Genomic DNA, 15,269 nt, shown 5'->3' on the forward strand with positions numbered 1-15,269 from the left:
TTCCAAAATCCACGGATTCTCAAGACCCTTAGGCACAATGGTGGACAACAACAGTCAACCCTCTGAGCCTGTGGGTCCCGCACCCATGGGCACAGGGGGCTGACTGTACTTTCATTTCTCTTGAGCAAATCCCTGGGAATGCAATCGATGGGTCATAGACGAGGTGTGTTTTGCTTTATAAGAAACACATGGCTTTTTCCTTAAGTGCTCATACCATTCTCATTTAGTTTTTAAAAATAAGCATACTTATTGCAATGTGGAGAGGATTGTAAGAGGTCAGGAACACAAGCTGGGAAGCCATTATATTATCATAGCTGACAGCCAGAAACTAGGGGCAGGTTTTACCTAGAATTTCTGTAAAATATTTGTGTGATTTTTAATTGCTTGTAAGGCTAATATCTGACTCTTGATGTGATAGCTAACCACAGGGCTAGTTTCAGCTGTGTACTTTGGAAATATGTGAGGAATTTAAAACTCAAGCACTACTTACGGGAAAGAGTCCTTCATTTTAGAGAAGGTAATACTTGTAAATCATGCAGGGAAGATATTCCTGTGAGCTTCTGTGCTATTTTCCAGGTGAGTGATGAGGTGTCAAACAGATATGTTCTTTTTTCCCATCACAAGGTTTATATATTTTTCCTTTTTTATTGTAAAATAAAATACAGATCCAGAAAAACCACACAAAAGAATTGTATAGCTCCGAATTATTATAAGCCAAATACTGTTTTAACTACTGCCTGTGCCAAAATATAAAGTTATGCCAACCACTCCAGAAACCCCTCCAGGTGACCTGTCCCACACACCTGCCCCTCTCTCCAAAGGTAATCACTTCCCTCTTTTTGATTTTGTCACTTAAGTATGCATTATCATACTGTAGTTGATTTTGCCTATTAAAAACTGATGTCTTTTGTCTCTTTTAATCTACAGGTTTATCCTCCATTCTTGTCTCTGCCTCACAGTTTGTTGAAGAACCTAGGCTATTTCACCAAAGTGTCTTGGAGGCTGGACTTTTTTGATTGCATGCTCATGGTGAAGTTCAACATGTTTATCCTCCATATTTCCTGAACATTGGCAGCTGGATCCAGGAGCTTGGTCAGACTCGGATTTAGTTCAATGGACACATTATATCTGACTGTGTTTCTGACTTTTAGTAGACCTTGACACTAATTGCCTCAAATCATTTGTTGTGGGTCACAAAAAGGCTGATACTCTATCATTTGGCTAAAGTATTTTTATTGAGATGCTTCTTTCACCTATTGGATTACCTAGCACCATGATTCAGAGAGGAACAACAGGATAAAGTTTTGATTTGTGCTCTTTACTCACCTGTTCTTAAGTAAAATATTGGGATTGGTTCCATAACATCCTCTGAAGGTGAGTGATTAGTTTTATAAATGTGTAGTGGGAGGGAATTTGCAAAACATTTTGGAAAACTCTTACCTGGAATGCTAGCAATTGTGCTAGTATTCAAAAGGAATGGCTGTTTTGTCAAGTTTTATATTGTGTGATTTAATTGTGTGTTTGTGTGTATGTGTGTGCATGTGTGATGGGAGAAACAAACTGGTACAATAAAAATGTTGGTGAATAGTTGTATTTTGGCTAATACAACTAGCACTTCTCATTTTCTACACGGTACATTTTCTGTAAAGCAAGACAAATTACCACTGTATGTCTGTACTATGACATGATACACATTAAGTCACCATCTTTATGGAAATTTCTGTCTTTATATAAAAAATTCTGAGTAGCCATTTTACTTCACACATTCTTTCTTACAGAGTATTATATTGTAAGATAAAAGAAGGTTGAAATCATAGCATTACCTGATTAAGAGTTAATATGTGAGGCTCTAACATTGATCTGACTCACATAATCTTGCTTTATTTCTTTTATGCAAGAAGTAGAATAACTTCACCTTCAAAAATAAAAAAAAAAGTACCATGCTTCCATGACAAGGCTGTCCTTTGGTGGCCAGACGTTCTAGGATATGGGGTCATGGCCCTAATCTGGGCACTATGGCTGTAGCTCCCATCCAGACTGGGTGACTCATTTATAGCCAGTGTATCTCTGTTCCATGTCTTTAAAGAGGGACAACCATAAGGCATCTTTGTTTACACTCCACTGGCAAAAAGGGAATCAAGTAAATTCAGCATACAGTTTTTTTCAAGCCTCAGCTACAATTGGGAACACACGTAAGTCTGGAAAATCCTTTCCCCAGGACATTTTCAACTGATGTCCTCTCTTTAGGCTAGCTGATAGTTTTGTTGAGATTTAAAATCAGTATTCTATATGTGCTATGCAATAATTAAAAGGTTTAATGGAATCTCCAGTGGTGCCCTAGCCCAGTTTTAGACTTCACGTCTCAGATATCTCTCAATCTCTTCCTTATAAAGACTTCTGGTAGCAACTTACATACTTATCTACATTTCAAGGAAGTGAACCTTAAAAAATATTTTTCAAATTCCCCTCCACCTTAAAAAATAGGGCTAGTCTTAGCAACACCACTAACTACTTGCTGTAAATTATCTATGAATCGTGTATCAAAGTTCAACCCTGAAGTTCTTGGTCATGTTAGAGCTAAAATGGTTCTATCTCTGATTTTGGCTTTGTTTTGATCATATGTTATTTACTTTGTAAGTGATGTCATTCTAATTCATGAAGGTAAGTTGTAAACTGCTGATATGGAAAAAAAAAAGCATATTTGCCATTTAATGTAGAAGAATAATTAACATCGCCATTGTGAACCATGGCTGCCATAGACTACTAATCAGGATGAGCTGATCTTAGCCAGTTTCTATTGCCTAAGTTCTGAATGCAAAAAAATAGTCTTTTCACTGGTTGAATGAGTTATTTACTGCTGAAGCTGCCATCTGTTAATAGGTTAATTGACTCAACTTAACCAGCAATCAATCTGTGCTAACTGTGCCCACTCTGTGCTACCCGAGGAGGTGCACAGGTGACCAAAACATGCTCCCCACCTGAGGAATGTATATCCTAAAGCAGTGTTCTCCAAAGTGTAGGCTGGAGGCCAGTGCCAGCCCTCAAACTGTTTCTTAACCAGTCTATTATGAAATAAATACAGCAATTGAGAAAAGATGGTTAAGATAGGAAGATAGGAATGTAACTGCGTAATTTTATGTGTGTTAATATCATTCTGCTAGTTATTTCTTTTTATTATATTTTTTTAAAGTGTTGGTCTGAGACTGGAAACTGAAAAATGCTGGTTTTATGCAACTGATAGTTTCAGAAGCACCTGTTAAAGGTGTAAGCCAGACATGTTAGTTCCACTTTTTGGTGGTGAACACCATACAAATGCCTTTATGCTTTTTATATATAATTATATACACATACATGTTATACATACATATGTGTAACAGGAATGAAAATTCTAAGAAACATTATTTACCTTTACTGTAAGTGATTCTGACCTTGATATTTTTATTTACTTCTCTTTTATCTGATTAAAAAAAACTGATGTTAACTCATAAAGTAGGATGTTATGCCCAAATGAATACTATGTCCTAAAGGGTATGATTTAAAGGTATCTTTCCCCAAGACCTCTTACAGATGTTGTATTTCTAGAGCTGGAAATTGAGATTTTGGTTCTCTGTTAAAGCAAACATCTTTGGAGAGGGGATAAGTTTTGCCAATCCTATATCATAGAGTGAATAATTTATTTTCTGGAAAGTTAATTATATTAGAGGGAAGAATAGAGAAAACATGGAAGTCTGAAGTGTGTGCCTAGGACCAAAGTTGAGAGAGGTTCTGAGAAAGAAAACTTACCTTTACCATTTTACCTACAGGTTACTACAATAAGTACAAAGTAAAATTAATGTTTACTGCTACGATAAGACCTGAGCAGCACATTCTCTGAAAGAAGAAGAAAGAATTTGGAAAGGAGGCTAACCTGGGATTGGCAAACAGGACAGTAATACATCATTCTTGGCAATGTAGATAAGATATTAACCAGTATATCTGGAAGACAGAAGACCAGAAAGGGGGCGGTTTGGGATCACCAGAGTAGGAAAGGTGGGAGAGTATGGGGTTTACCTTTTTTAAAAATAAGATGTGTCAATACTATAATAAAAGTGACTCTGGTTCTCAGGTTTAAGCAAGATGCCTAGTCTGGGTCCTCTGTCTTTTGTTGCCAAAACTCAGTCCCACTAGAATTATCTGTTGGAACAAATCAATGCAGAGGGAATTAAGAAAGCTGGCTCAAAGATCATCAGTGATTTTGTTAGGAGTACAGAGGAGTCAAGCAGCTGGTGTTTTCCTGGTGTTCTGAAGACTGAAAAAAAAAAAAATCATATCAGGAAAGTGACTTAGGGCATAAGCCTACATTAGTGGGTGTGGAGAAGGAAGGACTTGTTCTAGTTGCTGTGAGAGTCCCAGATTGCCAGCTGGAATTTTGCTGCTTTGGTATGTTCTGTACTTCTGTGAGTTGTCTGGGCTGAGGCTCATTTATTAACACCACAGGATTATTATGTACCAGATCACTTTGTCAGTATGTAGAATATGGCCATTTTACCCTCAAATCTGAGATGTTAACTAAGCACAGACAGTAGTCAGTGAGTGAAGTCAAATAATTTAAATAGAACACAATGGGTGCATTAGACTATATTATAGCCCATCTGATCTCTTTTATCAGTTGCATGAGGCTCCCTGTCTTTGTAAGGATGTCTAAAGCAAAGATCAATTTTCTCTTGCTTCATAGAGGCATTAAGTATTACCTGCAACTTGATTGTCACAATTTGTAACTGAACGTTCTCTTTAATTTGGAGTAAATTCTGTGGAACTGGAATGACCAGATGAGGTCACCCATTTTCTTTTTGTCAATCTACAGAGAAGGAGTCAGATGAATGCATATGGCCACACTGCTTTCTTCCCAGAACAACAATTAAGTGCTGAGGAGAAGCCCAACTCCATCACTGTTGTGAGTGTGAGAGAAAGAAAGTGGATTTGTCCTCACTGCCTTGAGATTGAAGAAGAGGGGAAGGCTATGTATGAATCTGCCATTAAAGCCTCGCATAATTCCAGAAGTCCACACTTGCCTTGGGCTTCCCGGGTGGCACCAGTGGTAAAGAATCTGCCTGCCAATGCAGGAAACGCAAGAGACGCAGATTCAATCCCTAGGTTGGGCTGATCTCTGGAGTAGGAAATGGCAACCCCCTCCGTATTCTTGCCTGGAAAGTATCATGGACAGAGGAGCCTGGCAGGCTATAGTCCATGGAGTCGCCAAAGAGTCGGACACAACTGAGCACGTGTGCATGCTCGTCACTTGCCTGACACTAGTAGCAAAAGAATTTAGCTGGATGGTGGGATCAGAAATATCCCTGCATGTTCTGCCCTGAAGAAAACTTTGCCATTTCCTATAATTGTGTAAAATGACTCATAACTAACAGGTGGATGTGACCCCTGCCCCTCAATGCAGATGCTCCTCACTCGCTACTCCCTCTCTGAGATAGAGGTAAATTCTAGCTAAATCACACCTTGTGATGCGCTGGCCTGGGCCAGAGGTGAGAGCTTGCGGAAGAAGTAGTGGACCATGGGACTGGATCTGAAAGTTCTGAGCCGCTTCTTGTCGAGGAGCAGTGAGTACCTACTTGAGGTCGCTGGTGAGTCAAAACACCTGCCTCCTCTGGCACTATGTGATCATCACTTCATTGATTCTGCAGTGAACCATAGTCTAAAGGTTTTATCAGAAGATTTCTTTTGTGAAGATATACTTTTTGTTCTGTTTCACAGGCATAGATGTGAGAACTTTAAGGACATGAACAAATCAAATGACCACTAATTCACTGCCTGCAAGACATTAGCATTTGAACATTTTGCATGATTTCACAATCATGATAAATGACAAAGAACAGTGGAGAACATGCAACCAGCCAACTGCTCAATAACTGACTTTAGGAGATGGATTCTCCATCCTGAGGAAGTCCAGACTGAAGAGTCTTGATTTTTGTATCTTGATTTTTTCCTCTCCAGTCCTGGATTGTAGTTGGATAAAACACTGGGTCATATACCAGGGATTCCCAACCCAGGTGGGTCAGGTGTTCACAAGGGCACAGTGAAATTAGAGAAGTCACAAAATGGAGTGGGTTTTTCATAAGGCCAAATTTATTGCATTTAATGGAATTTTTCTTAGTTTAAGAAAAATTGCATTCTGAGTGATAAAACATCCTTCCCTTGTAAGGGATATTATGGAAAGAGTGAGTGTGTGTGTATTTCATACACACATGTAGATTTAATGTGTTTATTTGGTGAAGGAAAGTGGAAAACTCTTTGTCTCTTCCTGACTCTTTTTTGGGAAATTTTACTGGTCTCTGAAGTTCCAAGATCTGGGAACCATTATTTTATATAGGGTTTTGTACACTGCAAGGTCAAAATGCAGTTCATTATAGACTATATTTTTAAAAAATAGCTTACAGAAAAATGAATGGAAATTACAGAGATTTCCATAATTCCCCTCCCATTCCCTCAGTTTTCTCTATCCTTAATGTGGGGTGCATTTGTTACAATGATAAGTCAATATAGGTTCATTATTATTAAAGTCCATAGTTTGCATAAGGGTTAACTACTTGTGTTGTAAATTCTTTGAGTTTTGACAGCATGTAATGACATGTTTGGGCTTCCCTGGTGGCTCAGACAGTAAAGCAGTAAAGCATCTGTCTGCAGTGCAGGAGACCCGGGTTTGATCCCTGGGTTGGGGAGATCCTCTGGAGAAGGAGGAGACCCGCTCCAGTACTCTTGCCTGGAAAACTCCATGGATGGAGGAGACGGGTAGGCTACAGTCCATGGGGTCAAAGAGTCAGACATGACTGAGCAACTTCACTTTCACTTTTTAATGACATATATCCACCGTTAGAGGTATCATACAATACAATTTCACTGCCCTAAAAATCCTCTGTGCTCTGCATATTCATCTTTTCCTTCTACCTGAGTCACTGGTAACTACTGATCTTTTTACTGTCTCCAGATTATTTTACCCTTTCCAGAATATCATATGGTTGGAATCATAAAATATGTAGCCTTTTCAGATAAGGGCCTCTTTCATATATCAGTATGTATTTAAGTTTCATCTATGACTTCTATTGCTTGATAGATCATTCCTTTTTATTATTGAATAGTATTCCATAGTATAGATGGACCGCAGTTTGTTTATCTACTCATATATTGAAGGGCGTCTTGGTTGCCTCCAACTTTTAACAATTATAAATAAAGATCCATCTTGATATATATTTTTGCATTTAAAAATATTTATTATATTCATTTGCTACTATTAAAAGTGTTCATTTGCTACTATTAAAAGAGTATTCATTATGAGATTTTAGAAAATATCAAAAATATAAAAAATAAATATTATTGGTAATTTCATGCCAAAGATAACACTAGTAACTGTTAGTGTATATTTATACTTTTTAAAAACCTAATGTGTATCTAGCTACATCTAGAAGCTATATCTATGTCTACATATGCCTGTAATAATTATTTAAAAACTTTGGTATTATATATAGTGTATATAGTTTTGTATCTTAGTTTTTTCCCCACTTACCATTATGTGTATATATTTTCAAATCTTTAAATTTTATTTTTGGGGAAGATGATATTTAATAACTACACAGAGACTCATTATATGAGTGTTTTTAAAAATGAATTCTATGTGTTATTTCATTCTTCTTCTAGTAAAATATGAACTCTGAGAAAGTAAGGATTTTGGTCTTTTTTTCAGTACATAGAAAAATGCCTGGCAGGCACAAAAAAGGCACTCTTAAAAAACTTTTGTTGAATAAATGGAAGAATTGTATTTTTGAAATTTGTATGATTTCATTAACTATCCCTTAGAATCAACCCTGCGCTTAGTTTTGGTGACTAAGTTATTGCCTGCTAAACTGAGGATCAAAATAATTGAGCAGTCTCAAATACAGTGTTTTTAAGAAACGGATTACTATAGCAGTTTTTTCAAATAGTTAGTGATGGCAGTATATGTACAACTGAGGGTTTTTCAGTGGTGCCCTGTCTCTCTCTTGAGAGAAACTAAGCATTATTGTTAAGAGGCTGATGAGAAATAAAGCTTTGTCTCCAGCAGAGAACTTTACCTGGATTATGTGGCTGCAATGATGCCCTGATAATAGGGTACCTGCTAGGAAGGGCTTTTTGATGCTTCTGGATGGGAACCACTTATCCAGAGTGACTGGTAGTTGCCAAGAAAACTGCCTCTCCATTTTAGCTGACTGGAAATTCCTACTCATGTTTTCAAAGGCTGGCATTTTTTTGTCCAACAAGGCCAAGAGATGGGGAGTGGCGGTGATTATATGATGTTTAGAAGGTTGATAGCTGGAAAGGGCAGTTCACCAGGACATCCTGCCAAGATTCTTACATTCACCAAGGGGCGGAGTAGTGGACAGACACAGAAGGCTGCTGATTTTAGAGCAAGGACTTGAGGCGGAAGCAGCAAGAGAGTAAATCCTGGAGTCCAAGGCCTGAAACAGATTTTACTTCCTTCTCAGCTTTACTGAAAGGCTAGTCCTGTTCAGCACCTTATTGTTGCTTTGGGTGAGGTCATAAATTAAAGCCATGTCATTTAAAGTTATTTAAAAATTCACTAATTTTGGGGATTGATTTAAATTTCCATTTGAAAATGCCTGCTTTGTATTACAAACTTTTCAAATTGCTTTCTAAGTAATAGATTAAAAGAATCTGAGTAGGCATGTATCCACGGTTACAGCAATAATGGTGTGGTGTCAAAGTTGTCTGAAGATAGAACTTTTGTCCTAGATTTTTCCAATTTATTAATCTTTCTTCTGGTTTGCTTCAACCCTTTCTATATGATCTAAAAACTTGTTTGCCAGTTTTTTGTTATTAAAAATGTTTTATAACATTATTTAACAATGTTACTTGTATTTATTAATTAATTAATTTTACCGGTATTTATTGAATACCTAAAATATGTGATGTACTTCATACCCAGGGGGAAAAAGCCCTCAAAAAGTGTAATTGAGTGTATGACCTGAATATATAAACAGCCAGTGAAAATATAGCATAACATATTTTAAAAACACATAGGCGAGGCAACTCACCAAAAAATAAACATCAGATGTTTTCAAGAGTAAATACTGACTAAACTAGGAAGAGTAAAGATGAGTGATAGTGGTATGAGGAGTGGAGAAGGACATTTCAAGAGGCAGGAGCAGGGTACGCGAAGGCCCTGAGGTGACAGATTGCATGGCTAGTTAGAGATCTAAAAATAACTTAATTAGACTAGCTTAAGTGAGAGATGAGACTAGGGATGAAAACTAAATCTAAAAGATCTTGCAAATCATGTTAAGTACATTATGTTAGAGATTATGGGAAATGTTTGAAGGTGTTTATGAGTAAGTAGGATCAGGTAGTCCATTTAGAAATCACACACTGACTTTCCCCTGGAGAACCAATTGGTGAGGGGTGATTCACAAGGCAAGGAGGTTAGAAGACTGTAGCATTGTCCAGGTCATAACTGATGATGGTCCAAACCCAGAATAAAGGCAATGGGCTTTTATTCTGAGAGTGTACGTTGACCTGAAAGCCATGGTAGAATCACCAGAATTTAATAATTGGTGGCCAGATAAAATGGATAAAGGAGAGATCTAAGAGAATGACATTGACAGTCTTGGTGTGAGTTCCCCTACGCACAAGTCTGAGACAAGGACTGGGGTTCAGGAAGTTTAATTTAGAGGAGATCCTAGAAAGTAAGAGTGAGGAAATGGAGAGACTGACTCAGGAAAGGAGAAAAGCTGATTCTAGGAAGGAGGAAAATCAATCCAGTGTGCACCACTGAGCTCTTCATTGCTGCAGAAACTGGAGCACAGTCTTGTGGGGGATCCTCTGAGGAACCATACTGAAATCTCACAGCAGGGTCTCTCTGGAAAACTGGAGACTGGGCCTTTAGTCCCTGATCTCCTATCTCTTTAGTTTGTTGACTCCAGGGACATTAACTCATAGCTGCTGAACAAGTTCTTAGAACTTTGGCTAAAACCCTGAGGCAGAAAATCTGAGAGAACTGCTTGAGGTGAAACTGGAGTTAGAGGTGGGATCAGCAGATTTGACTTGGAGCTCAAGCAGAGTCTACTACAGTGAAGGTGTTTCATGTTCAGGCAACTAGATGCAACAGCATATAGTTCTTGAAATATTTTTGAGACATCTGTGTGGCAAGACCCAGTAGGTAGTAGGATATAATTTGGTGGTTAGACCTGATACCACAGTAATGGGAATCTTCCTGTGCCAGGGATCAAAGCCGGGTCTCCTGCATTGCAGGCAGATTCTTTACCATCTGAGTCAACAGGAAAGCCCAGTGAATTTAGGAGCTGTAGGCCAATTCACAGGTCTTGTATTAGTTTGCTAAGCTGCCAAAGCCAGGTTCCACAGACTGAGGGGCTGAAACAACAGAACTCTCATAGCTCTGGAAGTTAGAAGTCCAAGACCACAGCGTCAACAGAGATGATTTCTTATGTGGCTTCTCTCTGTGACCATCCTCTCCCTGCATTTTCACATGGTCTTTCCTTTGTGTCTATCTGTGCCCGAGTCTCCTCTTCTTATAAGAACATGAGTTATGCTGGATTCAGTCCACCCCTGTGATCTCATTTGAATTACCTTTTTTGTGTGTGTGTAAATTAATTTATTTTATTGGAGGCTAATTACTTTAAAATGTTGTGTGGTTTTTGCCATACATTGACATGAATCAGCCATGGGTGTACATGTGTCCCCCATCCTGAACTCCCCTCCCACCTCCCTCCCCATCCCATCCCTCAGGGTTATCCCAGTGCACCAGCCCTGAGTGCACTGTCTCATACATTGAACCTAGACTGGTGATCTGCTTCACATATGATAATATACATGATTCAATGCTATTCTCTCAAATCATCCCACCCTCGCCTTCTCCCACAGAGTCCAAAAGTCTATTTTTTACATCTGTGTCTCTTTGCTGTCTCGCATATAAGGTCATCATTACCATCTTTCTAAATTCCATATATATGCATTATTATACTGTATTGGTGTTTTTCCTTCTGACTTACTTCACTCTGTATAATGGGCTCCAGTCTCACCCACTTCATTAGAACTGATTCAAATGCATTCTTTTTAATAGCTGAATAATATTCCATTGCATATATGTATCACAACTTTCTTATCCATTCATCTGCTGATGGACATCTAGGTTGCTTCCATGTCCTGGCTATTATAAACAGTGCTGCAATGAACATTGGGGTACATGCGTCTCTTTCAATTCTGGTTTCCTTGGTGCGTATGCCCAGCAGTGGGATTGTTGGGTCTTATGGGAGTTCTATTTCCAGTTTTTTAAGGAATCTCTACACTGTTCTCCATAGGGGCTGTACTAGTTTGCATTCCCACCAACACTGTAAGAGGGTTCCCTTTTCTCCACACCCTCTCCAGCATTTATTGCTTGTAGACTTTTGGATAGCAGCCATTCTGACTGGCGTGAAATCTTACCTCATTGTGGTTTTGATTTGCATTTCTCTGATAATGAGTGATGTTGAGCATCTTTTCATGTGTTTGTTGGCTATCTGCATGTATTCTTTGGAGAAATGTCTGTTTAGTTCTTTGGCCCATTTTTTGATTGGGTCGTTTATTTTTCTGGAATTGAGCTGCATGAGCTGCTTGTATATTTTTGAGATTAATTCTTTGTCATTTGCTTCATTTGCTATTATTTTCTCCCATTCTGAAGGCTGTCTATTCACCTTGCTTATGGTTTCCTTCATTGTGCAAAAGCTTTTAAGTTTAATTAGGTCCCATTTGTTTATTTTTGCTTTTATTTCCATTACTCTGGGAGGTGGGTCACAGAGGATCCTGCTATGATTTATGTCAGGGAGTGTTTTGCCTATGTTTTCCTCTAGGAGTTTTATAGTTTCTGGTCTTACAATTAGATCTTTAATCCATTTTGAGTTTATTTTTATGTATGGTGTTAGAAAGTGTTCTAGTTTCATTCTTTTACAAGTGGTTGACCAGTTTTCCCAGCACCACTTGTTAAAGAGATTGTCTTTTCTCCATTGTATATTCTTGCCTCCTTTGTCAAAGATAAGGTGTCCATAGGTGTGTGGATTTATCTCTGGGCTTTCTATTTTGTTCCACTGATCTATATTTCTGTCTTTGTGCCAGTACCATACTGTCTTGATGACTGTAGCTTTGTAGTATTGTCTGAAGTCAGACAGGTTGATTCCTCCAGTTCCATTCTTCTTTCTCAAGATTGCTTTGGCTATTCGAGGTTTTTTTGTATTTCCACACAAATTGTGAAATTATTTGTTCTAGTTCTCTGAAAAATACCATTGGTAGCTTGATAGGGATTGCATTGAATCTATAGATTGCTTTGGGTAGTATACTCATTTTCATTATATTGATTCTTCTGATCCATGAACATGGTATATTTCTCCATCTATTTGTGTCATCTTTGATTTCTTTTATCAGTGTTTTATAGTTTTCTATATATAGGTTTTTTGTTTCTTTAGGTAGATTTATTCCTAAGTATTTTATTCTTTTCATTGCAATGGTGAATGGAATTGCGTCCTTAATTTCTCTTTCTGTTTCCTGAATTACCTTTTTAAAGATGCTATGTATTCGGCACATATAGTCTTATTCTGAGGCACTGCAGTTCAGACTTCAGCATATGAATTTTGACAGGACACAATTTAGCCCATACAATAGGTAGTAATAGACAGGAGGGGAACAGATAAGCTTGTTTAAGAAGCAGGAATAAGAAGGAAAGGTTCTTGAACAGGATTTGAAGGGATACTATCATTTAACAGGATTAACACAAGCACAAACAGGACTAATCTTTAATACTAACAAAACAAACTGATAAGGAGTTTAGAAAAGTGGGAGGAGACCAGGAGAGTGTGGCTTTATGCAAGAAGGGGGTTGGATTGTTTCCAGAAAAGGATAAGCAGCCAATGCTAAAGGCTGCTCAGAGACATAGAAGAAGAGAGAAGCTATGAGGTTGCTGAGCCCGTGAGTTGATCGTCGAAAAGAAGCTGCAAAACTATGGCTGAGAGAAGAGTGAAATACTGCAGTAGCTCCAGGGGAGCATGGTGTAAATGGATGGGTTTCAGTGCTACTGGGAAAAACCAACAAGGAAGACAAGCTGGGGGTAGAGGGGAGAGAGGAGGTGGTAGGTGAGCAATGACTGAGATGGAGGAAGAGGAAAGGATTCATAGTTCATGTATAGGACTGGCCTTAGATAAGTACAGAGACAGCGCTTCCATTTGTCCAGGGTGCGAAGGAGAAGTGGTGGGAAAAATGATTGGAAAGTAAGGAGGAATGTTGGGAAAGCAGAGTTTGGGGGGAGAGAAGATAGTTTGAGTTAAACAAAGGGTTGAAATACGATTCCATAAAACAGCAGGCAGATGTAACTTTATAAATATTTTTATGTTCAATCTAGTATCATTTTTGGTCTTGAAATTTCTGGAATCCATTTTCTTCTTGAAATCAGAGCACTGACATATTTTGTCAAAGAGTTTAGTTCAAAGATGAAACACAGTTTTCATACAATATTTGTTATTGTGTCTATACATGGATGATTAAATGATATTGTTATGTTACTCTATTCCTAAAAATAGCTTGAATAAAATACATAGTGCTCTTCTATGGAGGACTTGACAAGAAGTGAAGCAACGTAGCCCCAATATCAGCAGTTAGCAAAGTTTCAATGTGTTTAATATGTTGCCTTATCTGGCTGTTGAGCTACTGCTTACTACTGATAAGGAGAGCAATGGAAAAATGGAAAGACAAGTTTATGTGGCTATAGATGGTTTATTACTGTGTACTGTCACATCATGGACCAATGTGATCATAGTCTTGTTCACGTTTAGATAATGCATTCTATAAGCACATTTAATAGTGCTGCCTAATTCATTGTGTAAAACTTCTGCTGCTCCTCAGAGCCTTGAACTAAGCAAGGAATCTTCATTCATTGTATTATTTGCATAATACCTCTGATTTAATATTCCTCATCTGTAAATTGCCTTTATATCCAGCAGGAAGTTATTTTTTCATTTAATATATTAAGATAATAATCTTAAATGTCAATAAAATTATAAGATAGAGTTGGTGATAGGAGAATTAAACATATGTGATAGTGAAAAGCTTTTAACAAAGTTTGCATTTTATATTTACCCACTTAGATATTGCAGGAAGGACTTCTGGTTTTCAAGTCATTTAGTTTCTAAATGTACATGATAAAAGTTAAAAAAAAAAACCCTTTTCTTAACACACAGGCTGAATATGAAGATTAATATCTACTGATAGCTTTGGAAAGTATAAAATAAAATCAAGACATAACAGTTTACCTTGGGATAAATATTAGGATAAAACATTAAAAATTATGTTTTGTATGCTTTCAAAACATAAAAACTTTTTTTATTGGTAACCTTTAAATACTTGAAAAGTTATAACAAAATACTTGTAAAATTTATAGCATCCATAAATAGAGTGCTTATATCCAAATGGAAATTTAATGTGTCACATGTAATTAATAATCTAAAAGCAAGTGAATTGCATGGTTCCACAGAATTTCATTAAGAACCTTCCAAGTGCCAGGACCTGCACTGTAGTGAAAAATACACTAGAGAAAAAGCACTTTAGTGAAAAAATACATCAATTCCTTGTCTTTTTGGAACTTAGATTTCAGTGAGGAAGACGGACAGTAGCTAAATTGAGAAATAAACATTATTTGTTTAGAAGAAAAATAAGGTACAATAAGTTACTTTGACAAAAGTGGTTTTGGGGACTGGTGGAAGGGGTGAGGGTCCTGACCAGAATAGGACCATTAGAGAAAGGAGGGGCGGGGTAAGTGATGACAACAATTAGAAGTAACTCTTAAAAGATATTTGCTATAAAAAGGAAGCAAAGGAATAGAGTGCTAGCTTTAGGGTCAAGGGAATTGTTAAGTGATAAGAGATAATATTTTCTGCTCATTAGGAATAACTTAGTGCAATGTGGAAATGATGTATTAGTTTCTAGGGCTGCCGTAATGAAGGACCACAAATTGGGTGGCTGAGAACAACAGATGTTTATTGTCCCACATGCAGTTCTGGAAGCTAGAAGTCTGAAAACAAGTTGTTGGTGGGGCTACACTCCCTCTGAAACCTTCAGGGGGAACTGTCCTTTCATCTTCCCAGCTTCTGGTGGTTTGCTGATAAGCTTTGACATTCCTCGGCTTGCTGCTGCGTATCTCCACCATCAGCCTTCATTGTCCCATGATGTTCTTCCCTGTGTCTTCACATGTC

The 15,269-nt window shown here is 37.8% G+C and overlaps 1 long non-coding RNA gene across 1 annotated transcript; it reads left to right on the plus strand.

The window, feature by feature from the left end:
• The first annotated feature begins 303 nt into the window (after positions 1-303).
• LOC102414638 lies at positions 304-7,236 on the plus strand. The gene is made up of 3 exons (XR_006552478.2): positions 304-576; positions 928-1,374; positions 3,804-7,236. It is a non-coding gene; the product is annotated as an uncharacterized LOC102414638 (long non-coding RNA).
• The last annotated feature ends 8,033 nt before the right edge of the window (positions 7,237-15,269 follow it).

The sequence above is a fragment of the Bubalus bubalis genome, chromosome 7 (assembly GCF_019923935.1).
Source record: "Bubalus bubalis isolate 160015118507 breed Murrah chromosome 7, NDDB_SH_1, whole genome shotgun sequence".
In the NCBI taxonomy this organism is placed as follows: Eukaryota; Metazoa; Chordata; class Mammalia; order Artiodactyla; family Bovidae; genus Bubalus; species Bubalus bubalis.